The sequence below is a fragment of the Engystomops pustulosus genome, chromosome 1, assembly GCF_040894005.1.
Source record: "Engystomops pustulosus chromosome 1, aEngPut4.maternal, whole genome shotgun sequence".
NCBI lineage: Eukaryota > Metazoa > Chordata > Amphibia > Anura > Leptodactylidae > Engystomops > Engystomops pustulosus.
The window spans coordinates 204782509-204805037 of record NC_092411.1 but is presented as its reverse complement, the minus strand read 5'-3'; the positions used below and the strand labels follow the sequence as shown (position 1 = coordinate 204805037).

Below are 22529 nucleotides of genomic sequence, written 5' to 3'. Positions count from 1 at the left end.
CCAGAGTCCTCTCCAGCACAAGAAAATTTCCAATTACTTCACAGGAAGCTACATTAATTTAAATTAGTTGATAAGTATCAATATACTAGCAAGATAAAGCTTAACATTGAAGCAAGGACCTTTAGAGCTTCAGCGAGACCATGGCAAAACCTAGAGATGAGCCAGGTACTTCAAGATCTTCAGTGTAAAGCTCTGCATACTGAACAAGGACCTGTAGAGCTTCAGCGAGACCATTGCAAAACCTAGAGATGTGCCAGATACTTCAAGATCTTCAGTGTAAAGCTCTTTACACTGAACTATTTTAGCTTCACGAGAGTGAAAAGATGATCTCCCTTTGAAGAATTTGAAGACATTCCATCGTGAACTAAATTTCACAAAGTTACAATACATTTAATATGAACCTTTCCAAAACCCAGAAACTAAACAGGGACCTTAAGCCTAATGCTCTGCCAACCAAGCCATTTGAGCCTCTGAGAAAACGTTTTGTTTTCAATTGAATTATGTTCTATATTTTTCTCAGGACATTTTGAACAATCTGGCAATTTTCAGGCAGCATGGAAATTCTAATAGACTAAGAAAAAACAAAACAAAACCGAAAGACTTTTTAAACTTTCATCAATCACATTGTTTTGGTTACCAAGCATATCCAATATTGGATTTCAAGTAGGGATGTTGAGATTTTCAGTGCATCAGTCCTTGCTGGTGGTTTTAAAGCCTACTGAAAACGTTTTGGGATGGATTTAGAAATGGGTACTTTTAATCATGTACTTTCCTGAATGAGGAGCATCCCTATCAATTTACGAAAGAAAAAGGAGACTTCCAAAATAGTTATCGGTTGTTTTATATCCAAAGAAGAACATGCCGAAACCCGGGATCGAACGAGGGACCTTTAGATCTTCAGTCTAACGCTCTCCCAACTGAGCTATTTCGGCCTGTGCTGCTAGTTGTGGAGGTCACTGTTTTGGGAATTTGAAGATGTTCCACATCATAGAAATGCAAAGACATTGTGAATACAATTACAAGAATAACAAAAATTTCCAAACCGGAAGTAAATTTTTTAAACGTGTTGTGTTGTATTTTTGTACATTTATATGGTGTGAAAAGATGCCGAAACCCGGGATCGAACCAGGGACCTTTAGATCTTCAGTCTAACGCTCTCCCAACTGAGCTATTTCGGCCTTCTCTAACAGTAAGCGTGGACACGTTTTAAAAAAAATGGAAAACACAACAACAGCATAGAAATCCAACTGCATTACAAACCAGAGTCCTCTCCAGCACAAGAAAATTTCCAATTACTTCACAGGAAGCTACATTTATTTAAATTAGTTGATAAGTATCAATATACTAGCAAGATAAAGCTTAACATTGAAGCAAGGACCTTTAGAGCTTCAGCGAGACCATGGCAAAACCTAGAGATGAGCCAGGTACTTCAAGATCTTCAGTGTAAAGCTCTGCATACTGAGCAAGGACCTGTAGAGCTTCAGCGAGACCATTGCAAAACCTAGAGATGTGCCAGATACTTCAAGATCTTCAGTGTAAAGCTCTTCACACTGAACTATTTTAGCTTCACGAGAGTGAAAAGATGATCTCCCTTTGAAGAATTTGAAGACATTCCATCGTGAACTAAATTTCACAAAGTTACAATACATTTAATATGCACCTTTCCAAAACCCAGAAACTAAACAGGGACCTTAAGCCTAATGCTCTGCCAACCAAGCCATTTGAGCCTCTGAGAAAACGTTTTGTTTTCAATTGAATTATGTTCTATATTTTTCTCAGGACATTTTGAACAATCTGGCAATTTTCAGGCAGCATGGAAATTCTAATAGACTAAGAAAAAACAAAACAAAACCGAAAGACTTTTTAACCCCTTAACGCTCTGCGCCGTAGCTCTACGGCGCAGAGGTATAAGGGATGTATGAAGAGGGCTCACGGGCTGAGTCCTCTTCATACAGAGGTGGGGATTTTTGCATATTGCACAAAACCCCCACCGCTAATAACCACGGTCGGTGCTTGCACCGATCGCGGCTATTAACCCCTTCAACGCCGCCGGCAAAGTCGCCGGCGGCGTTTAAAAGACGGCGGCGCGTGGGCGCCGCCATCTTTTTTCCGATCGCCACGCCCCCGAACGTCATCGGGGGGCGGCGATCGGTTGCCATGGTAGCCTCGTGTCTTCTTTTGACACGAGGCTCTCTGGCAGCTGCAGATTCGTTACAATGAGCCAGTGGCTCATTGTAATGAATGTGCTGCAAAAATGCCATATATTGCAATACAGAAGTATTGCAGTATATGGTAGCAGCGATCTGACCATCTAGGGTTAATGTACCCTAGATGGTCTAAAAGATAGTGAAAAAAAAAATAAAAAAAAAAGTTTAAAAAATAAAAAAAATTAATAAAATATTAAAAGTTCAAATCACCCCTCTTTCCCTAGAACGGATATAAAACATAATAAACAGTAAAAATCACAGACATATTAGGTATCGCCGCGTCCCAAAATGCCCGATCTATCAAAATATAAAAACGGTTACAGACGGCGGTGACCTCCGAGGCGGGAAATGGCGCCCAAATGTCCGAAATGCGACTTTTACACCTTTTTACATAACATAAAAAATGAAATAAAAAATGATCAAAATGTCGCACAGACCTCAAAATGGTAGCAATGAAAACGTCGCCTCATTTCGCAAAAAATGACCCCTCACACATCTCTGTGCGCCAAAGTATGAAAAAGTTATTAGCGTCAGAAGATGGCAAAAAATTTTTTTTCTTTTTTGTACACATTCGTTTAATTTTTGAAAATGTATTAAAACACAATAAAACCTATATAAATTTGGTATCACCGCGATCGCACCGAACCAAAGAATAAAGTAGGCATATTATTTGGAGCGAAGAGTGAAAGTAGTAAAAACTGAGCCCACAAGAACGTGACGCACGTGCGGTTTTTTTTCAATTTTTCCACATTTGGAATTTTTTTTCAGCTTCGCAGTACACGGCATGTTAAAATAAATAACATGACGGGAAAGTAAAATTTGTTACGCACAAAATAAGCCCTCACACAGGTCTGTACACGGAAAAATGGAAAAGTTATGGATTTTTGAAGTTGGAGAGCGAGAAATGAGCCGGAAAACCCTCCGTCCTTAAGGGGTTAAACTTTCATCAATCACATTGTTTTGGTTACCAAGCATATCCAATATTGGATTTCAAGTAGGGATGTTGAGATTTTCAGTGCATCAGTACTTGCTGGTGGTTTTAAAGCCTACTGAAAACGTTTTGGGATGGATTTAGAAATGGGTACTTTTAATCATGTACTTTCCTGAATGAGGACCATCCCTATCAATTTACGAAAGAAAAAGGAGACTACCAAAATAGTTACCGGTTTTTTTTATATCCAAAGAAGAACATGCCGAAACCCGGGATCGAACCAGGGACCTTTAGATCTTCAGTCTAACGCTCTCCCAACTGAGCTATTTCGGCCTGTGCTGCTAGTTGTGGAGGTCACTGTTTTGGGAATTTGAAGATGTTCCACACCATAGAAATGCAAAGACATTGTGAATACAATTAAAAGAATAACAAAAATTTCCAAACCGGAAGTAAATTTTTTAAATGTGTTGTGTTGTATTTTTGTACATTTATACGGTGTGAAAAGATGCCGAAACCCGGGATCGAACCAGGGACCTTTAGATCTTCAGTCTAACGCTCTCCCAACTGAGCTATTTCGGCCTCCTCTAACAGTAAGCGTGGACACTTTTTAAAAAAATTGAAGACACAAAAACAGCATAGAAATCCAACTGCATTACAAACCAGAGTCCTCTCCAGCACAAGAAAATTTCCAATTACTTCACAGGAAGCTACATTTCTTTAAATTAGTTGATAAGTATCAATATACTAGCAAGATAAAGCTTAACATTGAAGCAAGGACCTTTAGAGCTTCAGCGAGACCATGGCAAAACCTAGAGATGAGCCAGGTACTTCAAGATCTTCAGTGTAAAGCTCTGCATACTGAGCAAGGACCTGTAGAGCTTCAGCGAGACCATTGCAAAACCTAGAGATGTGCCAGATACTTCAAGATCTTCAGTGTAAAGCTCTTTACACTGAACTATTTTAGCTTCACGAGAGTGAAAAGATGATCTCCCTTTGAAGAATTTGAAGACATTCCATCGTGAACTAAATTTCACAAAGTTACAATACATTTAATATGAACCTTTCCAAAACCCAGAAACTAAACAGGGACCTTAAGCCTAATGCTCTGCCAACCAAGCCATTTGAGCCTCTGAGAAAACGTTTTGTTTTCAATTGAATTATGTTCTATATTTTTCTCAGGACATTTTGAACAATCTGGCAATTTTCAGGCAGCATGGAAATTCTAATAGACTAAGAAAAAACAAAACAAAACCGAAAGACTTTTTAAACTTTCATCAATCACATTGTTTTGGTTACCAAGCATATCCAATATTGGATTTCAAGTAGGGATGTTGAGATTTTCAGTGCATCAGTCCTTGCTGGTGGTTTTAAAGCCTACTGAAAACGTTTTGGGATGGATTTAGAAATGGGTACTTTTAATCATGTACTTTCCTGAATGAGGAGCATCCCTATCAATTTACGAAAGAAAAAGGAGACTTCCAAAATAGTTATCGGTTGTTTTATATCCAAAGAAGAACATGCCGAAACCCGGGATCGAACCAGGGACCTTTAGATCTTCAGTCTAACGCTCTCCCAACTGAGCTATTTCGGCCTGTGCTGCTAGTTGTGGAGGTCACTGTTTTGGGAATTTGAAGATGTTCCACATCATAGAAATGCAAAGACATTGTGAATACAATTACAAGAATAACAAAAATTTCCAAACCGGAAGTAAATTTTTTAAACGTGTTGTGTTGTATTTTTGTACATTTATATGGTGTGAAAAGATGCCGAAACCCGGGATCGAACCAGGGACCTTTAGATCTTCAGTCTAACGCTCTCCCAACTGAGCTATTTCGGCCTCCTCTTACAGTAAGCGGGGACACTTTTTTAAAAAATTGAAGACACAACAACAGCATAGAAATCCAACTGCATTACAAACCAGAGTCCTCTCCAGCACAAGAAAATTTCCAATTACTTCACAGGAAGCTACATTTATTTAAATTAGTTGATAAGTATCAATATACTAGCAAGATAAAGCTTAACATTGAAGCAAGGACCTTTAGAGCTTCAGCGAGACCATGGCAAAACCTAGAGATGAGCCAGGTACTTCAAGATCTTCAGTGTAAAGCTCTGCATACTGAGCAAGGACCTGTAGAGCTTCAGCGAGACCATTGCAAAACCTAGAGATGTGCCAGATACTTCAAGATCTTCAGTGTAAAGCTCTTTACACTGAACTATTTTAGCTTCACGAGAGTGAAAAGATGATCTCCCTTTGAAGAATTTGAAGACATTCCATCGTGAACTAAATTTCACAAAGTTACAATACATTTAATATGAACCTTTCCAAAACCCAGAAACTAAACAGGGACCTTAAGCCTAATGCTCTGCCAACCAAGCCATTTGAGCCTCTGAGAAAACGTTTTGTTTTCAATTGAATTATGTTCTATATTTTTCTCAGGACATTTTGAACAATCTGGCAATTTTCAGGCAGCATGGAAATTCTAATAGACTAAGAAAAAACAAAACAAAACCGAAAGACTTTTTAAACTTTCATCAATCACATTGTTTTGGTTACCAAGCATATCCAATATTGGATTTCAAGTAGGGATGTTGAGATTTTCAGTGCATCAGTCCTTGCTGGTGGTTTTAAAGCCTACTGAAAACGTTTTGGGATGGATTTAGAAATGGGTACTTTTAATCATGTACTTTCCTGAATGAGGAGCATCCCTATCAATTTACGAAAGAAAAAGGAGACTTCCAAAATAGTTATCGGTTGTTTTATATCCAAAGAAGAACATGCTGAAACCCGGGATCGAACCAGGGACCTTTAGATCTTCAGTCTAACGCTCTCCCAACTGAGCTATTTCGGCCTGTGCTGCTAGTTGTGGAGGTCACTGTTTTGTGAATTTGAAGATGTTCCACATCATAGAAATGCAAAGACATTGTGAATACAATTACAAGAATAACAAAAATTTCCAAACCGGAAGTAAATTTTTTAAACGTGTTGTGTTGTATTTTTGTACATTTATATGGTGTGAAAAGATGCCGAAACCCGGGATCGAACCAGGGACCTTTAGATTTTCAGTCTAACGCTCTCCCAACTGAGCTATTTCTGCCTCCTCTTACAGTAAGCGGGGACACTTTTTTAAAAAATTGAAGACACAACAACAGCATAGAAATCCAACTGCATTACAAACCAGAGTTCTCTCCAGCACAAGAAAATTTCCAATTACTTCACAGGAAGCTACATTTATTTAAATTAGTTGATAAGTATCAATATACTAGCAAGATAAAGCTTAACATTGAAGCAAGGACCTTTAGAGCTTCAGCGAGACCATGGCAAAACCTAGAGATGAGCCAGGTACTTCAAGATCTTCAGTGTAAAGCTCTGCATACTGAGCAAGGACCTGTAGAGCTTCAGCGAGACCATTGCAAAACCTAGAGATGTGCCAGATACTTCAAGATCTTCAGTGTAAAGCTCTTTACACTGAACTATTTTAGCTTCACGAGAGTGAAAAGATGATCTCCCTTTGAAGAATTTGAAGACATTCCATCGTGAACTAAATTTCACAAAGTTACAATACATTTAATATGAACCTTTCCAAAACCCAGAAACTAAACAGGGACCTTAAGCCTAATGCTCTGCCAACCAAGCCATTTGAGCCTCTGAGAAAACGTTTTGTTTTCAATTGAATTATGTTCTATATTTTTCTCAGGACATTTTGAACAATCTGGCAATTTTCAGGCAGCATGGAAATTCTAATAGACTAAGAAAAAACAAAACAAAACCGAAAGACTTTTTAAACTTTCATCAATCACATTGTTTTGGTTACCAAGCATATCCAATATTGGATTTCAAGTAGGGATGTTGAGATTTTCAGTGCATCAGTCCTTGCTAGTGGTTTTAAAGCCTACTGAAAACGTTTTGGGATGGATTTAGAAATGGGTACTTTAAATCATGTACTTTCCTGAATGAGGAGCATCCCTATCAATTTACGAAAGAAAAAGGAGACTTCCAAAATAGTTATCGGTTGTTTTATATCCAAAGAAGAACATGCCGAAACCCGGGATCGAACCAGGGACCTTTAGATCTTCAGTCTAACGCTCTCCCAACTGAGCTATTTCGGCCTGTGCTGCAAGTTGTGGAGGTCACTGTTTTGGGAATTTGAAGATGTTCCACATCATAGAAATGCAAAAACATTGTGAATACAATTACAAGAATAACAAAAATTTCCAAACCGGAAGTAAATTTTTTAAACGTGTTGTGTTGTATTTTTGTACATTTATATGGTGTGAAAAGATGCCGAAACCCGGGATCGAACCAGGGACCTTTAGATCTTCAGTCTAACGCTCTCCCAACTGAGCTATTTCGGCCTCCTCTAACAGTAAGCGTGGACACGTTTTAAAAAAAATGGAAAACACAACAACAGCATAGAAATCCAACTGCATTACAAACCAGAGTCCTCTCCAGCACAAGAAAATTTCCAATTACTTCACAGGAAGCTACATTTATTTAAATTAGTTGATAAGTATCAATATACTAGCAAGATAAAGCTTAACATTGAAGCAAGGACCTTTAGAGCTTCAGCGAGACCATGGCAAAACCTAGAGATGAGCCAGGTACTTCAAGATCTTCAGTGTAAAGCTCTGCATACTGAGCAAGGACCTGTAGAGCTTCAGCGAGACCATTGCAAAACCTAGAGATGTGCCAGATACTTCAAGATCTTCAGTGTAAAGCTCTTTACACTGAACTATTTTAGCTTCACGAGAGTGAAAAGATGATCTCCCTTTGAAGAATTTGAAGACATTCCATCGTGAACTAAATTTCACAAAGTTACAATACATTTAATATGAACCTTTCCAAAACCCAGAAACTAAACAGGGACCTTAAGCCTAATGCTCTGCCAACCAAGCCATTTGAGCCTCTGAGAAAACGTTTTGTTTTCAATTGAATTATGTTCTATATTTTTCTCAGGACATTTTGAACAATCTGGCAATTTTCAGGCAGCATGGAAATTCTAATAGACTAAGAAAAAACAAAACAAAACCGAAAGACTTTTTAAACTTTCATCAATCACATTGTTTTGGTTACCAAGCATATCCAATATTGGATTTCAAGTAGGGATGTTGAGATTTTCAGTGCATCAGTCCTTGCTGGTGGTTTTAAAGCCTACTGAAAACGTTTTGGGATGGATTTAGAAATGGGTACTTTTAATCATGTACTTTCCTGAATGAGGAGCATCCCTATCAATTTACGAAAGAAAAAGGAGACTTCCAAAATAGTTATCGGTTGTTTTATATCCAAAGAAGAACATGCCGAAACCCGGGATCGAACCAGGGACCTTTAGATCTTCAGTCTAACGCTCTCCCAACTGAGCTATTTCGGCCTGTGCTGCTAGTTGTGGAGGTCACTGTTTTGGGAATTTGAAGATGTTCCACACCATAGAAATGCAAAGACATTGTGAATACAATTAAAAGAATAACAAAAATTTCCAAACCGGAAGTAAATTTTTTAAACGTGTTGTGTTGTATTTTTGTACATTTATACGGTGTGAAAAGATGCCGAAACCCGGGATCGAACCAGGGACCTTTAGATCTTCAGTCTAACGCTCTCCCAACTGAGCTATTTCGGCCTCCTCTAACAGTAAGCGTGGACACTTTTTAAAAAAATTGAAGACACAACAACAGCATAGAAATCCAACTGCATTACAAACCAGAGTCCTCTCCAGCACAAGAAAATTTCCAATTACTTCACAGGAAGCTACATTTATTTAAATTAGTTGATAAGTATCAATATACTAGCAAGATAAAGCTTAACATTGAAGCAAGGACCTTTAGAGCTTCAGCGAGACCATGGCAAAACCTAGAGATGAGCCAGGTACTTCAAGATCTTCAGTGTAAAGCTCTGCATACTGAGCAAGGACCTGTAGAGCTTCAGCGAGACCATTGCAAAACCTAGAGATGTGTCAGATACTTCAAGATCTTCAGTGTAAAGCTCTTTACACTGAACTATTTTAGCTTCACGAGAGTGAAAAGATGATCTCCCTTTGAAGAATTTGAAGACATTCCATCGTGAACTAAATTTCACAAAGTTACAATACATTTAATATGAACCTTTCCAAAACCCAGAAACTAAACAGGGACCTTAAGCCTAATGCTCTGCCAACCAAGCCATTTGAGCCTCTGAGAAAACGTTTTGTTTTCAATTGAATTATGTTCTATATTTTTCTCAGGACATTTTGAACAATCTGGCAATTTTCAGGCAGCATGGAAATTCTAATAGACTAAGAAAAAACAAAACAAAACCGAAAGACTTTTTAAACTTTCATCAATCACATTGTTTTGGTTACCAAGCATATCCAATATTGGATTTCAAGTAGGGATGTTGAGATTTTCAGTGTATCAGTCCTTGCTGGTGGTTTTAAAGCCTACTGAAAACGTTTTGGGATGGATTTAGAAATGGGTACTTTTAATCATGTACTTTCCTGAATGAGGACCATCCCTATCAATTTACGAAAGAAAAAGGAGACTTCCAAAATAGTTATCGGTTGTTTTATATCCAAAGAAGAACATGCCGAAACCCGGGATCGAACCAGGGACCTTTAGATCTTCAGTCTAACGCTCTCCCAACTGAGCTATTTCGGCCTCCTCTAACAGTAAGCGTGGACACGTTTTAAAAAAAATGGAAAACACAACAACAGCATAGAAATCCAACTGCATTACAAACCAGAGTCCTCTCCAGCACAAGAAAATTTCCAATTACTTCACAGGAAGCTACATTTATTTAAATTAGTTGATAAGTATCAATATACTAGCAAGATAAAGCTTAACATTGAAGCAAGGACCTTTAGAGCTTCAGCGAGACCATGGCAAAACCTAGAGATGAGCCAGGTACTTCAAGATCTTCAGTGTAAAGCTCTGCATACTGAGCAAGGACCTGTAGAGCTTCAGCGAGACCATTGCAAAACCTAGAGATGTGCCAGATACTTCAAGATCTTCAGTGTAAAGCTCTTTACACTGAACTATTTTAGCTTCACGAGAGTGAAAAGATGATCTCCCTTTGAAGAATTTGAAGACATTCCATCGTGAACTAAATTTCACAAAGTTACAATACATTTAATATGAACCTTTCCAAAACCCAGAAACTAAACAGGGACCTTAAGCCTAATGCTCTGCCAACCAAGCCATTTGAGCCTCTGAGAAAACGTTTTGTTTTCAATTGAATTATGTTCTATATTTTTCTCAGGACATTTTGAACAATCTGGCAATTTTCAGGCTGCATGGAAATTCTAATAGACTAAGAAAAAACAAAACAAAACCGAAAGACTTTTTAAACTTTCATCAATCACATTGTTTTGGTTACCAAGCATATCCAATATTGGATTTCAAGTAGGGATGTTGAGATTTTCAGTGCATCAGTCCTTGCTAGTGGTTTTAAAGCCTACTGAAAACGTTTTGGGATGGATTTAGAAATGGGTACTTTTAATCATGTACTTTCCTGAATGAGGAGCATCCCTATCAATTTACGAAAGAAAAAGGAGACTTCCAAAATAGTTATCGGTTGTTTTATATCCAAAGAAGAACATGCCGAAACCCAGGATCGAACCAGGGACCTTTAGATCTTCAGTCTAACGCTCTCCCAACTGAGCTATTTCGGCCTCCTCTAACAGTAAGCGTGGACACGTTTTAAAAAAAATGGAAAACACAACAACAGCATAGAAATCCAACTGCATTACAAACCAGAGTCCTCTCCAGCACAAGAAAATTTCCAATTACTTCACAGGAAGCTACATTTATTTAAATTAGTTGATAAGTATCAATATACCAGCAAGATAAAGCTTAACATTGAAGCAAGGACCTTTAGAGCTTCAGCGAGACCATGGCAAAACCTAGAGATGAGCCAGGTACTTCAAGATCTTCAGTGTAAAGCTCTGCATACTGAGCAAGGACCTGTAGAGCTTCAGCGAGACCATTGCAAAACCTAGAGATGTGCCAGATACTTCAAGATCTTCAGTGTAAAGCTCTTTACACTGAACTATTTTAGCTTCACGAGAGTGAAAAGATGATCTCCCTTTGAAGAATTTGAAGACATTCCATCGTGAACTAAATTTCACAAAGTTACAATACATTTAATATGAACCTTTCCAAAACCCAGAAACTAAACAGGGACCTTAAGCCTAATGCTCTGCCAACCAAGCCATTTGAGCCTCTGAGAAAACGTTTTGTTTTCAATTGAATTATGTTCTATATTTTTCTCAGGACATTTTGAACAATCTGGCAATTTTCAGGCAGCATGGAAATTCTAATAGACTAAGAAAAAACAAAACAAAACCGAAAGACTTTTTAAACTTTCATCAATCACATTGTTTTGGTTACCAAGCATATCCAATATTGGATTTCAAGTAGGGATGTTGAGATTTTCAGTGCATCAGTCCTTGCTGGTGGTTTTAAAGCCTACTGAAAACGTTTTGGGATGGATTTAGAAATGGGTACTTTTAATCATGTACTTTCCTGAATGAGGAGCATCCCTATCAATTTACGAAAGAAAAAGGAGACTTCCAAAATAGTTATCGGTTGTTTTATATCCAAAGAAGAACATGCCGAAACCCGGGATCGAACCAGGGACCTTTAGATCTTCAGTCTAACGCTCTCTCAAATGAGCTATTTCGGCCTGTGCTGCTAGTTGTGGAGGTCACTGTTTTGGGAATTTGAAGATGTTCCACATCATAGAAATGCAAAGACATTGTGAATACAATTACAAGAATAACAAAAATTTCCAAACCGGAAGTAAATTTTTTAAACGTGTTGTGTTGTATTTTTGTACATTTATATGGTGTGAAAAGATGCCGAAACCCGGGATCGAACCAGAGACCTTTAGATCTTCAGTCTAACGCTCTCCCAACTGAGCTATTTCGGCCTCCTCTAACAGTAAGCGTGGACACGTTTTAAAAAAAATGGAAAACACAACAACAGCATAGAAATCCAACTGCATTACAAACCAGAGTCCTCTCCAGCACAAGAAAATTTCCAATTACTTCACAGGAAGCTACATTTATTTAAATTAGTTGATAAGTATCAATATACTAGCAAGATAAAGCTTAACATTGAAGCAAGGACCTTTAGAGCTTCAGCGAGACCATGGCAAAACCTAGAGATGAGCCAGGTACTTCAAGATCTTCAGTGTAAAGCTCTGCATACTGAGCAAGGACCTGTAGAGCTTCAGCGAGACCATTGCAAAACCTAGAGATGTGCCAGATACTTCAAGATCTTCAGTGTAAAGCTCTTTACACTGAACTATTTTAGCTTCACGAGAGTGAAAAGATGATCTCCCTTTGAAGAATTTGAAGACATTCCATCGTGAACTAAATTTCACAAAGTTACAATACATTTAATATGAACCTTTCCAAAACCCAGAAACTAAACAGGGACCTTAAGCCTAATGCTCTGCCAACCAAGCCATTTGAGCCTCTGAGAAAACGTTTTGTTTTCAATTGAATTATGTTCTATATTTTTCTCAGGACATTTTGAACAATCTGGCAATTTTCAGGCAGCATGGAAATTCTAATAGACTAAGAAAAAACAAAACAAAACCGAAAGACTTTTTAAACTTTCATCAATCACATTGTTTTGGTTACCAAGCATATCCAATATTGGATTTCAAGTAGGGATGTTGAGATTTTCAGTGCATCAGTCCTTGCTGGTGGTTTTAAAGCCTACTGAAAACGTTTTGGGATGGATTTAGAAATGGGTACTTTTAATCATGTACTTTCCTGAATGAGGAGCATCCCTATCAATTTACGAAAGAAAAAGGAGACTTCCAAAATAGTTATCGGTTGTTTTATATCCAAAGAAGAACATGCCGAAACCCGGGATCGAACCAGGGACCTTTAGATCTTCAGTCTAACGCTCTCCCAACTGAGCTATTTCGGCCTGTGCTGCTAGTTGTGGAGGTCACTGTTTTGGGAATTTGAAGATGTTCCACACCATAGAAATGCAAAGACATTGTGAATACAATTAAAAGAATAACAAAAATTTCCAAACCGGAAGTAAATTTTTTAAACGTGTTGTGTTGTATTTTTGTACATTTATACGGTGTGAAAAGATGCCGAAACCCGGGATCGAACCAGGGACCTTTAGATCTTCAGTCTAACGCTCTCCCAGCTGAGCTATTTCGGCCTCCTCTAACAGTAAGCGTGGACACTTTTTAAAAAAATTGAAGACACAACAACAGCATAGAAATCCAACTGCATTACAAACCAGAGTCCTCTCCAGCACAAGAAAATTTCCAATTACTTCACAGGAAGCTACATTTATTTAAATTAGTTGATAAGTATCAATATACTAGCAAGATAAAGCTTAACATTGAAGCAAGGACCTTTAGAGCTTCAGCGAGACCATGGCAAAACCTAGAGATGAGCCAGGTACTTCAAGATCTTCAGTGTAAAGCTCTGCATACTGAGCAAGGACCTGTAGAGCTTCAGCGAGACCATTGCAAAACCTAGAGATGTGTCAGATACTTCAAGATCTTCAGTGTAAAGCTCTTTACACTGAACTATTTTAGCTTCACGAGAGTGAAAAGATGATCTCCCTTTGAAGAATTTGAAGACATTCCATCGTGAACTAAATTTCACAAAGTTACAATACATTTAATATGAACCTTTCCAAAACCCAGAAACTAAACAGGGACCTTAAGCCTAATGCTCTGCCAACCAAGCCATTTGAGCCTCTGAGAAAACGTTTTGTTTTCAATTGAATTATGTTCTATATTTTTCTCAGGACATTTTGAACAATCTGGCAATTTTCAGGCAGCATGGAAATTCTAATAGACTAAGAAAAAACAAAACAAAACCGAAAGACTTTTTAAACTTTCATCAATCACATTGTTTTGGTTACCAAGCATATCCAATATTGGATTTCAAGTAGGGATGTTGAGATTTTCAGTGTATCAGTCCTTGCTGGTGGTTTTAAAGCCTACTGAAAACGTTTTGGGATGGATTTAGAAATGGGTACTTTTAATCATGTACTTTCCTGAATGAGGACCATCCCTATCAATTTACGAAAGAAAAAGGAGACTTCCAAAATAGTTATCGGTTGTTTTATATCCAAAGAAGAACATGCCGAAACCCGGGATCGAACCAGGGACCTTTAGATCTTCAGTCTAACGCTCTCCCAACTGAGCTATTTCGGCCTGTGCTGCTAGTTGTGGAGGTCACTGTTTTGGGAATTTGAAGATGTTCCACATCATAGAAATGCAAAGACATTGTGAATACAATTACAAGAATAACAAAAATTTCCAAACCGGAAGTAAATTTTTTAAACGTGTTGTGTTGTATTTTTGTACATTTATATGGTGTGAAAAGATGCCGAAACCCGGGATCGAACCAGGGACCTTTAGATTTTCAGTCTAACGCTCTCCCAACTGAGCTATTTCTGCCTCCTCTTACAGTAAGCGGGGACACTTTTTAAAAAAATTGAAGACACAACAACAGCATAGAAATCCAACTGCATTACAAACCAGAGTCCTCTCCAGCACAAGAAAATTTCCAATTACTTCACAGGAAGCTACATTTATTTAAATTAGTTGATAAGTATCAATATACTAGCAAGATAAAGCTTAACATTGAAGCAAGGACCTTTAGAGCTTCAGCGAGACCATGGCAAAACCTAGAGATGAGCCAGGTACTTCAAGATCTTCAGTGTAAAGCTCTGCATACTGAGCAAGGACCTGTAGAGCTTCAGCGAGACCATTGCAAAACCTAGAGATGTGCCAGATACTTCAAGATCTTCAGTGTAAAGCTCTTTACACTGAACTATTTTAGCTTCACGAGAGTGAAAAGATGATCTCCCTTTGAAGAATTTGAAGACATTCCATCGTGAACTAAATTTCACAAAGTTACAATACATTTAATATGAACCTTTCCAAAACCCAGAAACTAAACAGGGACCTTAAGCCTAATGCTCTGCCAACCAAGCCATTTGAGCCTCTGAGAAAACGTTTTGTTTTCAATTGAATTATGTTCTATATTTTTCTCAGGACATTTTGAACAATCTGGCAATTTTCAGGCAGCATGGAAATTCTAATAGACTAAGAAAAAACAAAACAAAACCGAAAGACTTTTTAAACTTTCATCAATCACATTGTTTTGGTTACCAAGCATATCCAATATTGGATTTCAAGTAGGGATGTTGAGATTTTCAGTGCATCAGTCCTTGCTAGTGGTTTTAAAGCCTACTGAAAACGTTTTGGGATGGATTTAGAAATGGGTACTTTTAATCATGTACTTTCCTGAATGAGGAGCATCCCTATCAATTTACGAAAGAAAAAGGAGACTTCCAAAATAGTTATCGGTTGTTTTATATCCAAAGAAGAACATGCCGAAACCCGGGATCGAACCAGGGACCTTTAGATCTTCAGTCTAACGCTCTCCCAACTGAGCTATTTCGGCCTCCTCTAACAGTAAGCGTGGACACGTTTTAAAAAAAATGGAAAACACAACAACAGCATAGAAATCCAACTGCATTACAAACCAGAGTCCTCTCCAGCACAAGAAAATTTCCAATTACTTCACAGGAAGCTACATTTATTTAAATTAGTTGATAAGTATCAATATACCAGCAAGATAAAGCTTAACATTGAAGCAAGGACCTTTAGAGCTTCAGCGAGACCATGGCAAAACCTAGAGATGAGCCAGGTACTTCAAGATCTTCAGTGTAAAGCTCTGCATACTGAGCAAGGACCTGTAGAGCTTCAGCGAGACCATTGCAAAACCTAGAGATGTGCCAGATACTTCAAGATCTTCAGTGTAAAGCTCTTTACACTGAACTATTTTAGCTTCACGAGTGTGAAAAGATGATCTCCCTTTGAAGAATTTGAAGACATTCCATCGTGAACTAAATTTCACAAAGTTACAATACATTTAATATGAACCTTTCCAAAACCCAGAAACTAAACAGGGACCTTAAGCCTAATGCTCTGCCAACCAAGCCATTTGAGCCTCTGAGAAAACGTTTTGTTTTCAATTGAATTATGTTCTATATTTTTCTCAGGACATTTTGAACAATCTGGCAATTTTCAGGCAGCATGGAAATTCTAATAGACTAAGAAAAAACAAAACAAAACCGAAAGACTTTTTAAACTTTCATCAATCACATTGTTTTGGTTACCAAGCATATCCAATATTGGATTTCAAGTAGGGATGTTGAGATTTTCAGTGCATCAGTCCTTGCTGGTGGTTTTAAAGCCTACTGAAAACGTTTTGGGATGGATTTAGAAATGGGTACTTTTAATCATGTACTTTCCTGAATGAGGAGCATCCCTATCAATTTACGAAAGAAAAAGGAGACTTCCAAAATAGTTATCGGTTGTTTTATATCCAAAGAAGAACATGCCGAAACCCGGGATCGAACCAGGGACCTTTAGATCTTCAGTCTAACGCTCTCTCAAATGAGCTATTTCGGCCTGTGCTGCTAGTTGTGGAGGTCACTGTTTTGGGAATTTGAAGATGTTCCACATCATAGAAATGCAAAGACATTGTGAATACAATTACAAGAATAACAAAAATTTCCAAACCGGAAGTAAATTTTTTAAACGTGTTGTGTTGTATTTTTGTACATTTATATGGTGTGAAAAGATGCCGAAACCCGGGATCGAACCAGAGACCTTTAGATCTTCAGTCTAACGCTCTCCCAACTGAGCTATTTCGGCCTCCTCTAACAGTAAGCGTGGACACGTTTTAAAAAAAATGGAAAACACAACAACAGCATAGAAATCCAACTGCATTACAAACCAGAGTCCTCTCCAGCACAAGAAAATTTCCAATTACTTCACAGGAAGCTACATTTATTTAAATTAGTTGATAAGTATCAATATACTAGCAAGATAAAGCTTAATATTGAAGCAAGGACCTTTAGAGCTTCAGCGAGACCATGGCAAAACCTAGAGATGAGCCAGGTACTTCAAGATCTTCAGTGTAAAGCTCTGCATACTGAGCAAGGACCTGTAGAGCTTCAGCGAGACCATTGCAAAACCTAGAGATGTGCCAGATACTTCAAGATCTTCAGTGTAAAGCTCTTTACACTGAACTATTTTAGCTTCACGAGAGTGAAAAGATGATCTCCCTTTGAAGAATTTGAAGACATTCCATCGTGAACTAAATTTCACAAAGTTACAATACATTTAATATGAACCTTTCCAAAACCCAGAAACTAAACAGGGACCTTAAGCCTAATGCTCTGCCAACCAAGCCATTTGAGCCTCTGAGAAAACGTTTTGTTTTCAATTGAATTATGTTCTATATTTTTCTCAGGACATTTTGAACAATCTGGCAATTTTCAGGCAGCATGGAAATTCTAATAGACTAAGAAAAAACAAAACAAAACCGAAAGACTTTTTAAACTTTCATCAATCACATTGTTTTGGTTACCAAGCATATCCAATATTGGATTTCAAGTAGGGATGTTGAGATTTTCAGTGCATCAGTCCTTGCTGGTGGTTTTAAAGCCTACTGAAAACGTTTTGGGATGGATTTAGAAATGGGTACTTTTAATCATGTACTTTCCTGAATGAGGAGCATCCCTATCAATTTACGAAAGAAAAAGGAGACTTCCAAAATAGTTATCGGTTGTTTTATATCCAAAGAAGAACATGCCGAAACCCGGGATCGAACCAGGGACCTTTAGATCTTCAGTCTAACGCTCTCCCAACTGAGCTATTTCGGCCTGTGCTGCTAGTTGTGGAGGTCACTGTTTTGGGAATTTGAAGATGTTCCACATCATAGAAATGCAAAGACATTGTGAATACAATTACAAGAATAACAAAAATTTCCAAACAGGAAGTAAATTTTTTAAACGTGTTGTGTTGTATTTTTGTACATTTATATGGTGTGAAAAGATGCCGAAACCCGGGATCGAACCAGGGACCTTTAGATCTTCAGTCTAACGCTCTCCCAACTGAGCTATTTCTGCCTCCTCTTACAGTAAGCAGGGACACTTTTTTAAAAAATTGAAGACACAACAACAGCATAGAAATCCAACTGCATTACAAACCAGAGTCCTCTCCAGCACAAGAAAATTTCCAATTACTTCACAGGAAGCTACATTTCTTTAAATTAGTTGATAAGTATCAATATACTAGCAAGATAAAGCTTAACATTGAAGCAAGGACCTTTAGAGCTTCAGCGAGACCATGGCAAAACCTAGAGATGAGCCAGGTACTTCAAGATCTTCAGTGTAAAGCTCTGCATACTGAGCAAGGACCTGTAGAGCTTCAGCGAGACCATTGCAAAACCTAGAGATGTGCCAGATACTTCAAGATCTTCAGTGTAAAGCTCTTTACACTGAACTATTTTAGCTTCACGAGAGTGAAAAGATGATCTCCCTTTGAAGAATTTGAACACATTCCATCGTGAACTAAATTTCACAAAGTTACAATACATTTAATATGAACCTTTCCAAAACCCAGAAACTAAACAGGGACCTTAAGCCTAATGCTCTGCCAACCAAGCCATTTGAGCCTCTGAGAAAACGTTTTGTTTTCAATTGAATTATGTTCTATATTTTTCTCAGGACATTTTGAACAATCTGGCAATTTTCAGGCAGCATGGAAATTCTAATAGACTAAGAAAAAACAAAACAAAACCGAAAGACTTTTTAAACTTTCATCAATCACATTGTTTTGGTTACCAAGCATATCCAATATTGGATTTCAAGTAGGGATGTTGAGATTTTCAGTGCATCAGTCCTTGCTGGTGGTTTTAAAGCCTACTGAAAACGTTTTGGGATGGATTTAGAAATGGGTACTTTTAATCATGTACTTTCCTGAATGAGGAGCATCCCTATCAATTTACGAAAGAAAAAGGAGACTTCCAAAATAGTTATCGGTTGTTTTATATCCAAAGAAGAATATGCCGAAACCCGGGATCGAACCAGGGACCTTTAGATCTTCAGTCTAACGCTCTCCCAACTGAGCTATTTCGGCCTGTGCTGCTAGTTGTGGAGGTCAGTGTTTTGGGAATTTGAAGATGTTCCACACCATAGAAATGCAAAGACATTGTGAATACAATTAAAAGAATATCAAAAATTTCCAAACTGGAAGTAAATTTTTTAAACGTGTTGTGTTGTATTTTTGTACATTTATACGGTGTGAAAAGATGCCGAAACCCGGGATCGAACCAGGGACCTTTAGATCTTCAGTCTAACGCTCTCCCAACTGAGCTATTTCGGCCTCCTCTAACAGTAAGCGTGGACACTTTTTAAAAAAATTGAAGACACAACAACAGCATAGAAATCCAACTGCATTACAAACCAGAGTCCTCTCCAGCACAAGAAAATTTCCAATTACTTCACAGGAAGCTACATTTATTTAAATTAGTTGATAAGTATCAATATACTAGCAAGATAAAGCTTAACATTGAAGCAAGGACCTTTAGAGCTTCAGCGAGACTATGGCAAAACCTAGAGATGAGCCAGGTACTTCAAGATCTTCAGTGTAAAGCTCTGCATACTGAGCAAGGACCTGTAGAGCTTCAGCGAGACCATTGCAAAACCTAGAGATGTGTCAGATACTTCAAGATCTTCAGTGTAAAGCTCTTTACACTGAACTATTTTAGCTTCACGAGAGTGAAAAGATGATCTCCCTTTGAAGAATTTGAAGACATTCCATCGTGAACTAAATTTCACAAAGTTACAATACATTTAATATGAACCTTTCCAAAACCCAGAAACTAAACAGGGACCTTAAGCCTAATGCTCTGCCAACCAAGCCATTTGAGCCTCTGAGAAAACGTTTTGTTTTCAATTGAATTATGTTCTATATTTTTCTCAGGACATTTTGAACAATCTGGCAATTTTCAGGCAGCATGGAAATTCTAATAGACTAAGAAAAAACAAAACAAAACCGAAAGACTTTTTAAACTTTCATTAATCACAATGTTTTGGTTACCAAGCATATCCAATATTGGATTTCAAGTAGGGATGTTGAGATTTTCAGTGCATCAGTCCTTGCTGGTGGTTTTAAAGCCTACTGAAAACGTTTTGGGATGGATTTAGAAATGGGTACTTTTAATCATGTACTTTCCTGAATGAGGAGCATCCCTATCAATTTACGAAAGAAAAAGGAGACTTCCAAAATAGTTATCGGTTGTTTTATATCCAAAGAAGAACATGCCGAAACCCGGGATCGAACCAGGGACTTTAGATCTTCAGTCTAACGCTCTCCCAACTGAGCTATTTCAGCCTGTGCTGCTAGTTGTGGAGGTCACTGTTTTGGGAATTTGAAGATGTTCCACATCATAGAAATGCAAAGACATTGTGAATACAATTACAAGAATAACAAAAATTTCCAAACCGGAAGTAAATTTTTTAAACGTGTTGTGTTGTATTTTTGTACATTTATATGGTGTGAAAAGATGCCGAAACCCGGGATCGAACCAGGGACCTTTAGATCTTCAGTCTAACGCTCTCCCAACTGAGCTCTTTCGGCCTCCTCTAACAGTAAGCGTGGACACGTTTTAAAAAAAATGGAAAACACAACAACAGCATAGAAATCCAACTGCATTACAAACCAGAGTCCTCTCCAGCACAAGAAAATTTCCAATTACTTCACAGGAAGCTACATTTATTTAAATTAGTTGATAAGTATCAATATACTAGCAAGATAAAGCTTAACATTGAAGCAAGGACCTTTAGAGCTTCAGCGAGACCATGGCAAAACCTAGAGATGAGCCAGGTACTTCAAGATCTTCAGTGTAAAGCTCTGCATACTGAGCAAGGACCTGTAGAGCTTCAGCGAGACCATTGCAAAACCTAGAGATGTGCCAGATACTTCAAGATCTTCAGTGTAAAGCTCTTTACACTGAACTATTTTAGCTTCACGAGAGTGAAAAGATGATCTCCCTTTGAAGAATTTGAAGACATTCCATCGTGAACTAAATTTCACAAAGTTACAATTAGAGATGAGCGAACATGCTCGTCCGAGCTTGATGCTCGGTCGAGCATTAGGGTACTCGAAACTGCTCGTTACTCGGACGAATACTTCGCCCGCTCGAGAAAATGGCAGCTCCCGCCGTTTTGCTTTTTGGCGGCCAGAAACAGAGCCAATCACAAGCCAGGAGACTCTGCACTCCACCCAGCATGACGTGGTACCCTTACACGTCGATAGCAGTGGTTGGCTGGCCAGATCAGGTGACCCTGGGATAGACTAGCCGCTGGCCGCGCTGCTCGGATCATTCTGTCTCTGGATGCCGCTAGGGAGAGAGCTGCTGCTGCTCAGGGAAAGCGTTAGGGTGTTCTATTAGCTTACTGTTAGGCAGGAGTGATTCTCAAAGAACCCAACAGCCCTTCTTAGGGCTACAATAACGTTCTACTTTTTTTATTTTAATTTGCATCTTTTACCATTTTGTGAGGAATTAGCAGGGGGACTTGCTACCGTTGTGTTTAGCTCTTAGTGGCACACATATCCATAGCAAAGACCGAAGTGGGAAAATTCAGTAGGGGTTGGATTTCTATTAGGCAATAACTCAGTGTCATCTCATCTGGCATAGTACTGTGCTTCCTTTGATACTTGGCTAGAAAATAGCCATAGGAGAATACAAACAGCTTCTTGAAGCCTACAGTAGCGTTCTATATATTTGATTTCTGGTTGATCTGCTGGTGGCTGTAGTTTCTGCAGTGCATGTACTTGCCAATTCTGAGCAATTTGTAGTGAGACTTGCGACCGCTGTGTTCTGCGCTTAGTGGCGCACATATCCATAGCAAAGGCTGAAGTGGCAAAATTCAGTAGGGGTTGGATTTCTATTAGGCAATAACTCAGTGTCATCTCATCTGGCATAGTACTGTGCTTCCTTTGATACTTGGCTAGAAAATAGCCATAGGAGAATACAAACAGCTTCTTGAAGCCTACAGTAGCGTTCTATATATTTGATTTCTGGTTGATCTGCTGGTGGCTGTAGTTTCTGCAGTGCATGTACTTGCCAATTCTGAGCAATTTGTAGTGAGACTTGCGACCGCTGTGTTCTGCGCTTAGTGGCGCACATATCCATAGCAAAGGCTGAAGTGGCAAAATTAAGTAGGGGTTGGATTTCTATTAGGCAATAACTCAGTGTCATCTCATCTGGCATAGTACTGTGCTTCCTTTGATACTTGGCTAGAAAATAGCCATAGGAGAATACAAACAGCTTCTTGAAGCCTACAGTAGCGTTCTATATATTTGATTTCTGGTTGATCTGCTGGTGGCTGTAGTTTCTACAGTGCATGTACTTGCCAATTCTGAGCAATTTGTAGTGAGACTTGCGACCGCTGTGTTCTGCGCTTAGTGGCGCACATATCCATAGCAAAGGCCGAAGTGGCAAAATTCAGTAGGGGTTGGATTTCTATTAGGCAATAACTCAGTGTCATCTCATCTGGCATAGTACTGT

The 22529-nt window shown here is 38.4% G+C and overlaps 16 non-coding genes across 16 annotated transcripts; all 16 read right to left on the bottom strand.

The window, feature by feature from the left end:
- Window positions 1–1105: 1105 nt before the first annotated feature.
- Window positions 1106–1178, bottom strand: TRNAF-GAA (transfer RNA phenylalanine (anticodon GAA)). The gene has a single exon. It is a non-coding gene; the product is annotated as a tRNA-Phe (tRNA).
- A 2220-nt stretch (window positions 1179–3398) lies between these two features.
- Window positions 3399–3471, bottom strand: TRNAF-GAA (transfer RNA phenylalanine (anticodon GAA)). The gene has a single exon. It is a non-coding gene; the product is annotated as a tRNA-Phe (tRNA).
- Window positions 3472–3644: 173 nt separating this feature from the next.
- TRNAF-GAA (transfer RNA phenylalanine (anticodon GAA)) lies at window positions 3645–3717 on the bottom strand. The gene has a single exon. It is a non-coding gene; the product is annotated as a tRNA-Phe (tRNA).
- Window positions 3718–4656: 939 nt separating this feature from the next.
- Window positions 4657–4729, bottom strand: TRNAF-GAA (transfer RNA phenylalanine (anticodon GAA)). Its single transcript has one exon. It is a non-coding gene; the product is annotated as a tRNA-Phe (tRNA).
- A 173-nt stretch (window positions 4730–4902) lies between these two features.
- On the bottom strand, window positions 4903–4975 carry TRNAF-GAA (transfer RNA phenylalanine (anticodon GAA)). The gene has a single exon. It is a non-coding gene; the product is annotated as a tRNA-Phe (tRNA).
- Window positions 4976–7172: 2197 nt separating this feature from the next.
- Window positions 7173–7245, bottom strand: TRNAF-GAA (transfer RNA phenylalanine (anticodon GAA)). The gene has a single exon. It is a non-coding gene; the product is annotated as a tRNA-Phe (tRNA).
- Window positions 7246–7418: 173 nt separating this feature from the next.
- TRNAF-GAA (transfer RNA phenylalanine (anticodon GAA)) lies at window positions 7419–7491 on the bottom strand. The gene has a single exon. It is a non-coding gene; the product is annotated as a tRNA-Phe (tRNA).
- Window positions 7492–8431: 940 nt separating this feature from the next.
- TRNAF-GAA (transfer RNA phenylalanine (anticodon GAA)) lies at window positions 8432–8504 on the bottom strand. The gene has a single exon. It is a non-coding gene; the product is annotated as a tRNA-Phe (tRNA).
- Window positions 8505–8677: 173 nt separating this feature from the next.
- Window positions 8678–8750, bottom strand: TRNAF-GAA (transfer RNA phenylalanine (anticodon GAA)). Its single transcript has one exon. It is a non-coding gene; the product is annotated as a tRNA-Phe (tRNA).
- Window positions 8751–9689: 939 nt separating this feature from the next.
- On the bottom strand, window positions 9690–9762 carry TRNAF-GAA (transfer RNA phenylalanine (anticodon GAA)). The gene has a single exon. It is a non-coding gene; the product is annotated as a tRNA-Phe (tRNA).
- Window positions 9763–12974: 3212 nt separating this feature from the next.
- TRNAF-GAA (transfer RNA phenylalanine (anticodon GAA)) lies at window positions 12975–13047 on the bottom strand. The gene has a single exon. It is a non-coding gene; the product is annotated as a tRNA-Phe (tRNA).
- Window positions 13048–14232: 1185 nt separating this feature from the next.
- On the bottom strand, window positions 14233–14305 carry TRNAF-GAA (transfer RNA phenylalanine (anticodon GAA)). The gene has a single exon. It is a non-coding gene; the product is annotated as a tRNA-Phe (tRNA).
- Window positions 14306–15490: 1185 nt separating this feature from the next.
- Window positions 15491–15563, bottom strand: TRNAF-GAA (transfer RNA phenylalanine (anticodon GAA)). The gene has a single exon. It is a non-coding gene; the product is annotated as a tRNA-Phe (tRNA).
- A 2199-nt stretch (window positions 15564–17762) lies between these two features.
- TRNAF-GAA (transfer RNA phenylalanine (anticodon GAA)) lies at window positions 17763–17835 on the bottom strand. The gene has a single exon. It is a non-coding gene; the product is annotated as a tRNA-Phe (tRNA).
- Window positions 17836–19020: 1185 nt separating this feature from the next.
- On the bottom strand, window positions 19021–19093 carry TRNAF-GAA (transfer RNA phenylalanine (anticodon GAA)). The gene has a single exon. It is a non-coding gene; the product is annotated as a tRNA-Phe (tRNA).
- A 173-nt stretch (window positions 19094–19266) lies between these two features.
- Window positions 19267–19339, bottom strand: TRNAF-GAA (transfer RNA phenylalanine (anticodon GAA)). Its single transcript has one exon. It is a non-coding gene; the product is annotated as a tRNA-Phe (tRNA).
- Between the last annotated feature and the right edge of the window lie 3190 nt (window positions 19340–22529).